This window comes from Amblyomma americanum, chromosome 9, assembly GCF_052857255.1.
Source record: "Amblyomma americanum isolate KBUSLIRL-KWMA chromosome 9, ASM5285725v1, whole genome shotgun sequence".
Taxonomy (NCBI): Eukaryota; Metazoa; Arthropoda; class Arachnida; order Ixodida; family Ixodidae; genus Amblyomma; species Amblyomma americanum.
Genome location: NC_135505.1, coordinates 140978052 through 140993329, shown reverse-complemented (window position 1 = coordinate 140993329; position 15278 = coordinate 140978052). Strand labels below are relative to the sequence as shown.

The 15278-nt window shown below is 45.4% G+C and overlaps 5 non-coding genes across 5 annotated transcripts; all 5 read right to left on the bottom strand.

Annotated features, from left to right (window-relative positions):
- Positions 1 to 292: 292 nt before the first annotated feature.
- Positions 293 to 376, bottom strand: TRNAL-CAG (transfer RNA leucine (anticodon CAG)). The gene has a single exon. It is a non-coding gene; the product is annotated as a tRNA-Leu (tRNA).
- Positions 377 to 3638: 3262 nt separating this feature from the next.
- TRNAM-CAU (transfer RNA methionine (anticodon CAU)) lies at positions 3639 to 3710 on the bottom strand. The gene has a single exon. It is a non-coding gene; the product is annotated as a tRNA-Met (tRNA).
- Positions 3711 to 6364: 2654 nt separating this feature from the next.
- TRNAL-CAG (transfer RNA leucine (anticodon CAG)) lies at positions 6365 to 6448 on the bottom strand. The gene has a single exon. It is a non-coding gene; the product is annotated as a tRNA-Leu (tRNA).
- A 3562-nt stretch (positions 6449 to 10010) lies between these two features.
- Positions 10011 to 10095, bottom strand: TRNAL-CAG (transfer RNA leucine (anticodon CAG)). The gene has a single exon. It is a non-coding gene; the product is annotated as a tRNA-Leu (tRNA).
- A 2751-nt stretch (positions 10096 to 12846) lies between these two features.
- TRNAL-CAG (transfer RNA leucine (anticodon CAG)) lies at positions 12847 to 12930 on the bottom strand. Its single transcript has one exon. It is a non-coding gene; the product is annotated as a tRNA-Leu (tRNA).
- Between the last annotated feature and the right edge of the window lie 2348 nt (positions 12931 to 15278).

The window sequence follows — 15278 nt, the reverse complement described above, 5'->3', positions numbered from 1 at the left end:
GGATGCCACTTTCAGAAACAGCACGCATGTTGTGCTCGTGTCATCAACGCCGCGTCTCCAGACAGTGAACATGCACCGTAGGATGCGACTTATGAATTTAATTGCAGGAGGCAAAATCGCTGACTGATTAACGCACCGCGCAGCTAACCCTATCAACACAGCAATTCCTGTACTTCTTTGCCACGGGGAAGACCCTGAGAGCCTTCTGCTGAAGTGGGTCGTGCAGTCGACCAGCGTCGCGAGCAGAAAGTTGGCCTCTTTTTACTCACAAAAAAGTAAAAACAAAAATCTGTGTCAGAAGTGGGATTCGAACCCACGCCTGGAAGACCAGACTGCGACCTGAACGCAGCGCCTTGGACCGCTCGGCCATCCTGACAGCACTGTTCTACCAGCGAAATAGGGCCAAGTCAAAAGGGTTCCCTTGGCAGTTGTGCCATTTTGTGTGTGAAGAGCCATTCTTGAAGGGTGAATGCGCCGTAACTGCGACACAGCAAAGCGAGCGACTGCCAACGTGGTCGTCGTCGCAATAGGTTCGCCCCTACGACGCGGTGCGCGTCAAATCGCGCCAGCGACGGTGGCTTCCGTGATACTCATGAACGACGCTAGTAATGGTGCCCAACGGTACTTAGTCGTCGCATTGTGTTTTATTTTATCTATGCGCCGATACTGTAAGCCTCTTTCAGGGTCATACAGGAATGATGATATATTACGCGCACTACAAAATGTGATAGGCAAAATTTAATTACCGTTGCTAAAACACATGTCGCCACCGTAAATATCGACAATACATACACGCAGCCCCAATATTGGCCATTATTAGGCCACGACAATCTTTCATGGTCCTGCAGAGACACCAACGCCTCCAGCGTTTCGAAAAGCGTGCATGACTTAAGAAGTAGTCGCACCTAGAGAGAAAGGTCTGTGCGGGTGAGTTTGATTTTTCGTAGATTTCACCTTATGACGGTGTTTTTCTGTTGTTCGCCTTCACTTTTTCGACCTGCTGATCAGGTTCCCTGTTTTCCTTTGGATTATATGAGTCAGTGCATTCAAAACCAAGGTTTTTATTCCAGTGACTGCGTTTTGCTTGAGGAAAATTGCGCCTCTTTTGGCTTTTGTTGGTTCTTAATTGCTAAGCAGGCGGTCACAAATTCGCCCTCCTATATGTATATATAGTGCGTCCTTGGTGAGCATAGTAGGCACGACGACAAAGACAACATAGGCGCTTTTTATGGTGGTGAGCATGCAGCGGCCACGGAACTCCGTTTTGGTTGGGAATTCGAGGCAATGCGATGGAAAAGTGGTTTATGATTACCGCATACAAGCGGCCTATATAAGCTGCGCAGAGAAGACAAGGCGACCATGCATACACACAACATCTGCTGATTGCATTGTTAATCCAGGTTATGGGGACGTTCAGGTGCGCGAGGAACCGGTACTAAATTTCTCGCATCTTCCTTGCTCTCAAGATGAACGTCAATCTCACATTCCAGATGGTTGTAGCCCATTTTATCAGCTGTTAGTAGAAAAAAATAAAACAACGCGAAATGAGCGTAACGTGCACTTTTTCAACCGTTTTACGTGTGAAGTAACGCTTCATGGACAAGTACGAATAAGGCCTATTCGTGGTCGAACTTAGTGAACATGACACAACATGGCGCTATTTCTTCCCATGCTGTTTGTCAATAGACTTTCAGAATAGGCGGACTCTATTGGTTAGGGGAATAGTGGGGCACCCTTACGCATGCGCAGAACAGTCCTGTTCAGGACAGAGTCGCCGCAAATCCTATATTTTTATGGGTCCTCTAGGAGAGGGCATATGATACGGGGGGGGGGGGGGGGAGTTTCGTTTGAACCGTGTATTTCTTATGCTTTTTCCACCGAAAAATGAGGTTTGGTGTGGTTTTTCTATGCAGAATTTATCTCTTGGACAGGAAGGGTGGGGGGCGGGGGTGCGACTGTTACCTCTGTCCCCCCCCCATAGGTTCAGCCCCGATTCTAGCTGAAATGAAAGCTGTTCACAACTGAAGACTGGCGCCTGGTGGTAGGACAAGACTTGTGTGCGTCTTCCTATTTACAATACGCCAAAAATGCCCGGTCATCAGTCGTCGACGTCATGCCCTTTCGCAACAACCTCCAACCAGTGTTGGCCAGCGCTAGCGGAGGCGTTTTCTAATTACAATTCCCCACCTGACTCGCTTTTCACCCCAGCTTACCGCACGTGGCTGGCACGGTCGAAGGAAACCGCGTTCTTGGGGTGTTTTTTAGCTATTTTGTTCGTAGTTTTTCCGGTGTTTTCTTGGCGATTACACCGGACAGAGACTCTCTCAGAGCAGCGGGAGCCTGACTTTCACTATCACCCCCTTGTTCCAGAACAGGAAGATGGAACGTATCAGAGTTAACATTTTCCTCTTTTTTTTCTATTCTTCTCTAACGCAACGCACCACCGCGTTTTCTATCGATCTACGTCTTCCCTGGAACGTAAGCAGCGGTAACTGGATATGCCTGGCAATGCGGCCCAATCAGATTAGTATGAAAGGCGTGTTTTGCGGTCGCTGAACAGATCGCTCCTACAGTGCTGGGGGTCTTTTTTTTTCGCCCCTCTCTGCTATGTTGAAATGAATATTGCGGATGAAAAACAATAAAAATGATAACAACAAGAACGGTATCGCCCCGCCGCGGTGGCTCAGTGGTTAGGGCGCTCGACTACTGATCCGGAGTTCCCGGGTTCGAACCCGACCGCGGCGGCTGCGTTTTTATGGAGGAAAAACGCTAATGCGCCCGTGTGCTGTGCGATGTCAGTGCACGGTTAAAGATCCCCAGGTGGTCGAAATTATTCCGGAGCCCTCCACTACGGCACCTCTTTCTTCCTTTCTTCTTTCACTCCCTCCTCTATCCCTTCCCCTACGGCGCGGTTCAGGTGTCCAACGATACATGAGACAGATACTGCGCCATTTCCTTTCCCCCAAAACCAATTATAACAAGAACGGTATCAAGTCTCACTGGTATTTGACTAAAAATACACGTCAGAACGCAATGCAATACCTCCTGCCGTTCGACAACGATCCTGCCCTTGCGGTGAAGATAGCAAGAAAAGGCAGAAATTAAAAAATCACTTACAGAATCCGTAAATGTATTCTATCATTAAAAGTTTTACGAAATGACACTTCTTTGGGGGGCATTTTAAATAATCTCTAATTGTACATCGGTTAGGAAAATTTTTTCCTCTAGAATGAAACCTGACCTGGATTCGATAGATTCTCTTCCAGGTTAATTCCATCCTACTAGCCCTTCGTCAGTGACTTAATTTGCTCGTGAATTAGTTGATTTAGCAATTATTCTTTGTAATTTGCAGCCCTGTAAGGAAGATCTAATGCTACCGAGAAATATATACTGTAGACATATCTCTTTCAAACACAAAAGTATGCTGTGAGTAGGTAATTGTGTTCTCTTAGGTACACAATTATGTACTTATAATGCTTTTTGGAAGAACGTATCACAGCTATTATGCCGTTCTTTATTTTCTGTTTATCTGTAAGAATGGGAATGCCTGAGTCTGAAGTGTCGTGGCGAATTTTGTAGAAATCCAAGCACATGTTTATGCTTTAAATTCGACCGAAATAAAATTAAGAAAAAAATTGTAGCAGAGCGTGGTTTCGATCCACGGACCTCTGGGTTATGGGCCCAGCACGCTTCCACTGCGCCACTCTGCTTTTTTTTTCTTTATTGCCTGGCTTTGACCCATAACATTTACACAAAAAACACTCAACAAAAACACACAAAACGCTATGTACATACGACACTGTCGTGGTCAGCCATCATGAGTCTGGCTTCGTCATACTAAAATTCACGAAGCATACAGAGCGGCTCTAGCCTCGAGAGCCACTCGGGAGGCTCCGCAGCTGCTTTCTGGATGGCCAGAAAGCAGTCCATTCTTTCCCGAAAATAAATTCGGGCAGGTCGTGCGTCTTTGTCACAATAATAGCCAGCCATTCTGGAGCGCCATATACAGTGGAGGCCCAAGGGCATTATGAGATCAAATGGTACCCCATCCTCATTGTCTGTGCTTAAATAACGAATTCCCTGCGCGTCAAGTGGTAGCTCTTTCTTTATTGTCCTTTGTAACACATCCCAAAAATAAACCCCTTCCCAGCAATGCAAAAAAACATGGTCTATTGTTTCGGGCTGTTTACAAATTAAGCAGTTCGATCCCCACGGTAAAAAGAAATCCTTTCCTTCCAAAAACTTTTTAACTGGGAGTGTCCCGGTGTGTAATTTAAAAAAGAAGGTCTTTACTCCTGGTGGCACCTGCATTTTCTTTACCCTTTTTAAAACATCAGCTCCAGGACCTCCACTGTACAAGGCCCTGTACATAGGCTCTGGGAAAACAATATCACAAAGATCATGGGTGGCGTAAATTTAGTGATTTATAAACCGCAATACACTTTTTTATTATGATTTAATTGTTATTTTGGTTCACATTTTGGTTGTCACAAATAGCATGGAAGCTCCGAGTTTTCTTATGTTTCTGTCTGCGTACGTAACCATACCGTGCAAATCAGTATAATGTCTCTACAGCGGGGTTTTTATTATTTTTTTTCAATATATCAGAAGCATATGGTACTTTGTGTTCGTCGGAACACGTTGGACTGCAGCTGTTATAGCTTTGACAAGACTGCACTACATCGTTTACTCATGGCATCGTCATCTTCAACTGGTGTTGTATGGCTTAGCTGGGCTCCCTAGCACTGATGATTTTGTAGTTTCCAATGACAGCTGGTACGTATGCGTCGAACGTACGCACATAATAATATATATTACTTGATATATGCACCTATATTACATAATATACACCTGAACCGCGTAGTAAGGGAAGGGATAAAGGAGGTAGTGAAAGAAGAAAGGAAGAAAGAGGTGCCGTAGTGGAGGGCTCCGTAATATATATATATATATATATATATATATATATATATATATATATATATATATATATATATATATATATATATATATATATATATATATATATATATATATATATATATATATATATATATATATATAAAGGAAGCCAACAGTCACCCAAACCAAGGTGCACAGGGGAATGTTTCTATTTTTTATAATTTGTAGTGCCAATCAATTGGATTAACGAAAATTACTTATAAAGCAGCAGAAAGCAGCGAGGGTGGCGCTGGTGAACACTCTCAGGGTTCGCTTACATGCAAAACAAAAACACCCACGAAAGCAGCATATTGGACAACCGTCGCCGTAGCTCAGTTGGTAGAGTACCGCGGACGCGATATTCGGAGGTCGTGGGTTCGGGTACCACCGGCGGCATCCTTATCTGCTATATATATATAGCAGATAAGGGTGCCGCCGGTATATATATATATATATATATATATATATATATATATATATATATATATATATATATATATATATATATATATATATATATATATATATATATATATATATATATATATATATATATATATATATATATATATATATATATATATATATATATATATTACGTGCGTACGTTCGACGCATACGTACCAGCTGTCATTGGAAACTACAAAATCCTCAGTGCTAGGGAGCCCAGCGAAGCCATACAACACCAGTTGAAGATGGCGATGCAATGAGTAAACGATGTAGTGCAGGCTTGTCAAAGTTATAACAGCTGCAGTCCAACGTGTTCCGACGAACACAAAGTACCATATGCTTCTGATATATTGAAAAAAAAATAATAAAAACCCCGCTGTAGAGACATTATACTGATTTGCACGGTATGGTTACGTACGCAGACAGAAACATAATAAAACTCGGAGCTTCCATGCTATTTGTGACAAGCAAAGTATTAATGTAAATAACAATTAAATGATAATAAAAAGTGTATTATGATTTATAAAGCACTAAATATACACCTCCGAGCACCTAGCAGAGTGGCGCAGTGGCGCAGAGTGGCTTGGCTTTCTACAAAGTTCGGCACTACATTTCCCACCTAGGCATTCCCATTCGTACAGATATTTGCTGTTCCTGCGCCGTCTGCTCATCAAGTTTGAAATGTCCGGTGTTCCTCGATATATTGTGCTTCGGCGAACACATTTCCTGAAAAACTTGTGCACATGCTAAACGGGGTAACTATTTAAAGTTAAAAAGTTGTGGTTCGAGGAAATTTCTCCCAATTTATTAGAGACAGTCTGTTTACTGATTTCAATTTTTTGTGATAGTTTTTCCTGCTTTGAAGTGGAGAGAAAGGAATACATGATAGTTTTTCCTGCTTTGAAGTGGAGAGAAAGGAATACAGTGCGAGTTTTGGATAGTTTAGATCTCCAAGCGATCAAGAAAAAAAAGTATGTGTCAGAAGTGGGATTCGAACCCACGCCCGGAAGACCGGACTGCGACCTGAACGCAGCGCCTTGGACCGCTCGGCCATCCTGACAGGACGAGAACTCTGCAATATTGGGAAGGTGTGAACAGTGTTTCACTGGGAAAAATTTGGTTTGCTTACGATAGGCACTTTGCCGATAAATAGATAACTAGCTCTGACATCATACTGCCCGTTATTTTGAATCGGCGGGCCGCAGCGAAAGTCTGCTCGTTTTTCTAATGCGCGCATGTCAACATACTGTCACATGCACAACGAAGGTAGCGTGGTGCATCGCCATGACACCTGTGTCGCCACGAGTGAGGTATTTTCAGGTGTGTAGTGCGGCGATACGGTGGCCGCAGCTGGCAAATGACATGGTTAATTGGAGAGACATCGGGGAAGCCTTTGCCCTGCACTGGGCATAGTAAGGCTGATGATGATGATGATGAGCGTAGTCAGGCTGATGCTGCTGCTGCTGATGATGAGTGCACCGAAATGATGACTTGAGCACACGCATGGGAGTCGTACATAAATTTGGCATGAATACATGCGGCACTATAGGCTTTTCAACATGATAACGCCCTGTTCCAGAAAAGTGATGATTTGGCCTCCTCGTCCTTACCGTCCAACTTTCTCCTCCTCCACTACTCCATTCCGAAGCTATGCGCCAACTTATTTGCAGCGCCCTTTTCGATCCAGTTCCCACCAAATGGTGTTACTGACCTGAAGACATGACGATAGCGTAGAAAAACGAAATGTATTGTGAAAAACAAGACGGCGCTGGGCGCGGCTGTCCATTGGTCATGTGGGGCCGAAAAGAAAATGTCTGCCGCAAAAGAAGGAAACAGAAGCATGAAAGACACGCGGCAGCGCGTGACAGAGAAGAAGAATCCTCGGCTCAGAACGGTCGTGTCTTACTAATATGCACATTAAGCCATTGTCCCGTCCTCGATCTCCAAGTTAACAGGCCTCTGTCCTTCCGTCTTCCAATCTATCAGACCACATACTACTGCCACTCATTTTCCCGTCAAAACTTTCCTGTATCCAGCAATTTGCCGCCTGTGTCTTGGCCACTCCCCCGTAGTGGGTATGTCCAGCATCGTCTGAGGCCTTCCTTCCTTCCTTCCTTCCTTCCTTCCTTCCTTCCTTCCTTCCTTCCTTCCTTCCTTCCTTCCTTCCTTCCTTCCTTCCTTCCTTCCTTCCTTCCTTCCTTCCTTCCTTCCTTCCTTCCTTCCTTCCTTCCTTCCTTCCTTCCTTCCTTCTAAGCCAAGCTCCCGGAATGCGACTTCCATCGCGGCGCCTGGTGGTGCACGGCAATCCAGGAGCCCCGTTCCCGGTACACACAGTGGTAGCACGCGGTAATCCACGCCCCCCTGGGTCTCGCCGCTTAAGATGAAGAGCCTGACCATACAGCGACGTTGGTGCCCGCAAGCGGCGCTGTCCCCCGCTCCCCGCGGCATCCGGAGTGCACGGGTGTCTACGAGGTTTCGGACACAGCCTTCCAGCTGCTGGCGGCCGGGGTCATCACCGTGCACTTAAACCTCTTCAAGTCGCATCTGTGTCCAGTCGATGGCTGGCTTAGTAAGGGCGAGGACCTGCTGACCGAAGAGACCCGGTTCCTCGCCGAGCACGTTAAGAAAGTAGTCCAGGGTGCAGTCGGCACAGCCTTCTAGCTCCTGGTCTGCGGGGCCACCACAGCCACTACTCATCATTCCTGCAGGCAGCTTACACACCAGAACTATCCGGTACCTCAACAACCGCACGAGCAAGGCTGTTTCAACGCAATCATTATGCCAAGAGGACATGGGCATTCTAGACGAGAGTTGTCAGTTCGGCCGGCTGGAGGCCGACTTGAAAATTCAAAGGGCGTAGCTCAGCTGTCAGTTCTGCTTCGCGAAGGTCTTGTATCTGTACCCGAGGTCGTATGTTGGACAAGGAATAAAGTGTCCGTTACTTGATAAGGGCGAGTCATCCTTGGAACTGACCTCCAGTTCTTGTATGTGGGGTATAAAGGCACTGAGGACCCTCCATCAAAGTTGTGTTGTTTGCAAAATTTAATTCTATGCCTCTTTCTAGACACGTTGATCTTGGTTCGGCAACAAAACACGCGTTCATTGCGTGAGAAATTGTATTTAGAAATTTCCCCGCCATTCCGGAGATTCAAATTCGAGATGTGGAGGCCTGAAAGGACTCTGTGATTACCATTCCGAAGGTAATGGTGTCGTAGCCCAGCCTCAAGGTTACACGCTAAAAGAAAATCTTGACCCTTGCTTGCGACATGCTCAGCAATTCTGGACAAAAGCATTTTTTAAAGGGAAAGAGTTTCTGAACGCAAATTTTTTTATATGTTCTTAGATTCAACTATAACAGTAAACAATATCCGCAGATCTCAGGTCGCAGCCTTGCAGTGTTTTCCTGTTAACGTTTTTGCTATCGTCAGAAAAGTTCCCAAATGGTTTTCCACGGCAGTCCTATATGGCAGTCCCGGTGACTTCGAGTGCCACTCCAGAGCAGTCAGAGGCATATGTCAGATATCATATCTCTAAAGCCGAAGGTCGAAGTATATATCATATCTCTCAAGCCGGTGGTAGGAACATGAGTCAGCCTTGCATTGCACTGACATAACCGGAAGTGAACTTCCTTGATGGCGCCTGCTTTGAGTGAGCAAAACAAATAAATAAATACTGTTTTTTCGCTTTTTCTCTGCATGCACGCTCCGCTGCTGTTCGGTTGATGGGAGACATAACCGGAAATCGGCTGCATAATTTGAAGTGCGAGGAGCAAAATTTAAAATTCTCAGCTTATGAAAAGTTATGCAGTTCAGAGTCAGTGTACACACAGTTTGTAAGCTAAACGTTTTACGCGATAGCGTATACAGCTCGTTCAGTCGAAGAGCAGTCGGCGTAGCAGTAGCTCGGCACCACGTGTCAGAAATAATCGGGGGCTGCGCAAAAAAAAAATCGTATCATGGCAATTTGTGGATCTAGTGCTTGATGATTGACTGATGTGTCACACGCAGTGATTATTTAAATAAATAATTATAATTAATTGATTAATTAAAGAAAATGGAAAATAAAAATTAAAAAAATAGGTGTTCAAAGCTGTCAAAATGCTAAGAATGAAAAGACAATGCTTGATTACGCGAATTAAGGAAAATTAATCTGTAATTGATGAATTAATCAATTGAAACAATTGAAAACAACGAAAAATGCGTTCAAAGACGCCAAATTTCTCAGAATGGAAATCCTAATCTACTACGCTGTTGCGTCATACCCTTTAGGCGGAGCTTATGTGTCCTCTCCAATTCTAGTAGATTTGCTTGTCAGGGAGGGAATATCTTATAGTAAATTGCGGGTCATTTTTTTTTTCCAACAAAAACTTAAATTTAAAAGCAGCCGGCCCGGATCTATCTTCAGTGGGGACAGAGGACGGTCTGGTTTTTAGATTTAAGTACATCGTTACAAACCAGACTGCTTCCAAACCCCAAACCAAATTTTGTGGAAGAAGTTTAAATTTAAAAAGTCCTGCTTGGAGAAAACGTCCCACAATTTAGTTGGAGTTGTTAAGGGTTCGCAATGGAGAAGGAAATAGTCACAGTTTTCGTCGTTTTTGGGATGGGAGAGAGAAAAAGAAGTGTCAGAAGTGGGATTCGAACCCACGCACGGAAGACCGTGACTCCGACCTGAACGCAGCGCCTTGGACCGCTCGGCCGTCCTGGCAGGACGAACGACCTGGCATATCGGGAGCATGTGAACTGTGTTTCCCTTCAAAAATTCTCAATTGCTTACGATAAGTACCTTGTCGATAAATCGATGGCTAATTCTGACGTCATGCTGGCCGTTATTTTGAACAGCCGGGCCGCAGCGAAAGTCTGCTTGTTTGTCTAATGCGCGCATGTCGACACACTGAGACAAGCACCGCGTAGCTAGTGTGGTTCCTCACCATGACACCTGTGTCGCCACGTGCCAGGTATTTTCAGGTGTGTAGTTCGCCAAAGTGATGACTTGATGCGAGCACGCATGAGAGTTGTGCACAAATTAGGCATGAATACATGCAGTGCTATACTGGTGTGTCCAAGAAACACGAATACAACGCTCATGTTCCACCCTGATGACTCCCTGTCCCTAAAAAGTGATAACATCGTCCCCTATCAGCCTTTCTTCCATATGATTGATTTGTCCTCCTCAGGCTTAATGGCACATACCCACGGCGGGAGATTGGCCAATGTTGGTTGGTTGGCCTCAAATAAAGATGATACATACGCATTACTGGGGAGTGGCCAAGACACAGGCACTGATTTGCTGGGAACAGGAGCGTTTAGAAGGGGAAAAGGAGTAGTAATAGAATACAGGCTGCATTGCCCTCCTTGTCATTACGCGCCAACTTTTTCTACCTCCATTGCACTGTTGTGCGTCAACTTATTTGCGGTGCCAATTTCGGTCAAGTTCGCTCCAAATGGCATTCGTGACGTGATACATCAATAAACTATGCACATTAGACATGACGTATAAAAATAAACACACAGTGAAAAACAGATGGCGCCGGGACCTCTCGGCTGTCCAACATCGATTATATGCTTGGTCGCGTGGAACATGCCATTACTGGGGCCAAAAACAAAAGGAAACACATACGCAGAAGACACGCGGTGGCACGCGACAGAGAAGAAGAATCCTTCAATGGCACGTTTCACGCGACCAAGCGTGTATGGCCGGCCGAGTTCTGGCGAGAACCCGCTGACCGGAGAGACCCGGTTCCTCGCCGAGCACGTGAACAAAGTAGTCCAGGGTGCAGTCGGCACAGCCTTCGAGCTCCTGGTCAGCGGGGCTACTAAAGCCACTCCTCATTATTCCTGCGGGCAGCTTACACACCGGAACCAGCCGGTACCCCAACCTACTGCACGAGGAAGGCTGCTACGACGCAGTCAGTATGCAAAGAGGACATGGACGTTCTAGACGATAATTGTCTACTCGGCCGGCTGGAAGCCGACTTCAAAACTTGATGGCAACATATGGCCTTAACTCAGCTGTCGGTTCTGCTTCGCGACGGCCTCATCTCTGTGTTCGAGGCCGTATGTTGGACAGCGAATAAAGTGTCCGATGCTTGATAAGGACGAGCCATCATTGGAACCTATCTCCAGTTCTTGTATGTGGGGTGCAAAGACAATGAAGGCAACGGCATCCAACTTTTGTTGTTTGTAAAATTGAATTATATGGCTCTTTATAGATATGTTAATCTTGGTTGGGAAGCAAAAGGCGTGTATGTTGCCTAAAAAAAATCCTATTTAAAAATTTTCCCGCCATTCCGGAGATTCAAATTCGGGATGTGGAGCCCTGAAAAGGACTCCATGATTACCGTTAGGAAGGGAATGGCGGCGTTGCCTGTAGCCTCGGGGATACGCGGCTAATTGTCTCGACGCTTGCTTGCGAGGTCACAGACATATGTAGCAGAACGAAATATTGCGGGTGGGGAGGGCGAAGGGATAGCGAACATGGCCTTGAAAGGCTGTGTATCCCGACATGGGGCGCTGCGACCTGTGTTAGATTATGTTAGATAAGACATGGCTGGTACCGATAAATCCTGCCTGGAAGCTCGCCACTATGGTTCATCACATGTTTAAAATGAGCTGTAAAGAGAACTCGGGAAGAGTTGGTGATATAAGTTAGTAAAGAATACATTAGTAATTTATCATTTGTCTGGTCTTGGTGGCACTGACCTTATGTCCGCTATATATAGGGCCCATGCCAGGAACTAAATGTCAACAGCTGCGAAGCCTTTTATCCTCGGAAGGGCAAATGAAATATTTAGAGTAACTGATAAACTTTAGTCGCGATGTTAGTCTCGCATATTTTCTAATAAAACCATGCGCCCGAGGTTAGTAAGAGTGCGCAAGCTCCCGACAGCACCGCCCTTGATGTGAAACCATTGTCGTTTCCGTCAATGCTTGCGTTGTCCGCTTGTTTTGTGGGGGGGGGGGGGGGGGGGTGGGGTGGGGGGGGGGTGGGGGGGGCATTTTAACAAGGTTTGTGCATGAAGGCAATATCTTTCCCATGAATCCAAGAAGCATTCGCTTACATGTCATATGATTTCGCGAGAGCCCTGCTGTGGCAAGAGCATTATTCATAAGATCCACGAAGTAGCCATTGGACGCCTCTTTCTGAAATGAATCGCGTGTTGTGCCTTAATTTTGATGCTTCGTCGTTTAGCGAGGACTCGCATCGCATGTCTGTCCATCTCAGTGCAGGTCGCATGCGACAGACAGATCCGCAAAAGATTCTAAGGCTTTATAAATCGAAATGAAGAAAGGAAAATCACAGAATAACACATGCAGCGGGCAGCTAATGGCATCGCTTCACCTCATCGCCACAGAAAATGGTGCGAAATATGGGAGTTTCTCTAATATCGGTCTTGGTAATATCGGTGGTAAAAAAGTACAACTAGGAGCAGGCGAAAAAAAAGTAAAAAAAAAAATGTGTCAGAAGTGGGATTCGAACCCACGCCCGGAAGACCGGACTGCGACCTGAACGCAGCGCCTTGGACCGCTCGGCCATCCTGACAGGACGAAGGGGGTGCAGATTGAGCAGCAGGTCAAAAGTGTAGTCCTCATCATGGAGATAAACAGATTCCTAGCTCTAACGTAATACTGGTTGCTCTGTTGAAGGAAAGCCGAAGTGTGCGCGTCTGTGTATTCCACATATGACTACCGACTAAGACATTTACGGTGGAAGTGAGCGAAGTACATCGTCATGGCGCCTGTGACGGCACGTGTGAGGTATCTTCAGGTGCGCAGGGCGCCTAAGGGACGACTTCGCGCTCTGACGCACGGGCAAGGGGCACAAATTTGACATGGCCACCTGGAGCACTACAGACATGTCCAGCAACGAGAACGAAACAATACTTTTAAGTGAATACAGAGCCGGAAAGAGCGAAACCCGGAGAGAAAAAAAAAACGCTGTATGATAATTAAAGAGGCATCGCCCTCGTTTCCGTGGGTGATCAGGTTGCCAGGGAACTAGGCAATGCAGAAGTACGAACACGGAGATATTTGTGCAGGATAGGGTTGCAGTGACGAAAGTAATAAACATGTTCTGGTAGACTGAAATGCTATACATCCAGATATCAAAGCGGACAACCTGAACCTTCCTTTAGCATTGGGCTTTGGGGACAGTGTAAGCAAAATTAACACATCGGAAGGAAACATGAGTAAAAGAAGACTGGAGTACTGGTTTCGAAAAAAACGAAGTAGAAAAACTGTCTGAATCCTCAATGAAATAAAAATACTGTAGCTTAGAACTAAGAAAATATATCTTGGAATTGAAAAAAAAAAGAATTTAATAGGGTTCAAAGCAAAAAATAAAGCATGCAAAAAATGAACAGTCGTACAAACTGTCCTACGGATTTAAAAAGAAAAAGAAAGGCTTAACTGAACACACTCATTTTTGTTGCAAACTGCCTGTAAACTGTATACAGAAAGGGCATGTTGTGAATAGTTTTGTGAATGTGAATGTGTAATGTTGTGAATAGTTTGTGAATGTGTAACGCAGTAGTGGCCAGTGCTTCAACACTCGTGAAACGCACTTGGTTCTCGCACTTGGTACGTGCAGCTAGCACCCTCTCTCCAGGCTTTTCGCGGATTAACTCAAAATAAACAACATACCACCCTCCTTGTCCTATACCCGTCCACTTTGAAGTACCACGTTGCGCATTCAAAAGAGACAAACACAGGAAAAAGCCAAGAAGACGGAAAGAGCGCAATTCTGGGTTTTTCCTGTGTTTGTCTCTTTTGAATGCGCAACGTGGTTCTTCAAAGCAATGCACCAACTAGCCCAACAAGAAGTTCTTCTAAACTACCCGTCCACTTTCTCCACCTCCATGCTTGATTTAATAATAATAATAATAATAATAATAATAATAATAATAATAATAATAATAATAATAATAATAATAATAATAATAATAATAATAATAATAATAATAATAATAATAATAATAATAATAATAAAAATGGTTTTCCGCTGTTCTGAAAATTGAAAATTGGTTTTTGGGGAAACGAAATGGCGCAGTATCTGTCTCACATCTCGGCCGACACCTGAACTGCGCCGTAAGGGAAGGGATAAAGAAGGGACTGAGAGAAGAAATGAAGAGAGAGGGGTGTTGTAGTGGAGGGCTCCGGAATAATTTCGACCACCTGGTGATCTTTAACGTGCTTTGACATGCGATGGGAGAGGCCTTTGCCCTGCAGTGAGTGTAGTAAGGCTGCTGCTGATGATGATGACATAACAATCTAGCTTCACCATCTATAGTCTTCCTGACCTCAAGAAACGAATAAGATGCGTATGCTGTTATTATAATTCTATTGGTCTAAAGGAAAGACGCCGGTGGCAGGAGCTCGAGATGTGTGAGGTGCCGGCGAGAGCCGCCGTTTCCCTCTCTCCGTGGCCTCCTTCTTGGCCGGAGCCCTATAATTATTACACCTCAGTGACGCTCCGCACAAGTCCGAACCGGCTCCAGGCTCCGGCTGACCAGAAACGCCTTCCAGGGTACCTGCCGCGGTGGCTCAGTGGTTAGAGCGCGTGGCTACTGATCCGGAGTTACCGCGGTCGAAGCCGCCTGGGGCGGCCGCGTTTCGATGGAGGCGAAAGGCTAAAGGCGACCGTGTGCTCTGCGATGTCAGTGCACGTTTAAGTTCCCCAGGTGGTCGAAATTATTCCGGAGCCCTCCACTACGGCATCTCTTTCTTCCTTTCTTCTCTCAGTACCTCCTTTATCTCTTCCCTTACGGCACGGTTCAGGTGTCCGCCGAGATGTGAGACAGATACTGCACCATTTCCATTCCTCAGAACCAAAACCAATCGGCGGAGATGTGGTGAAGCTGTGGATGGTAGATAGAACTATAGAAAACAAAA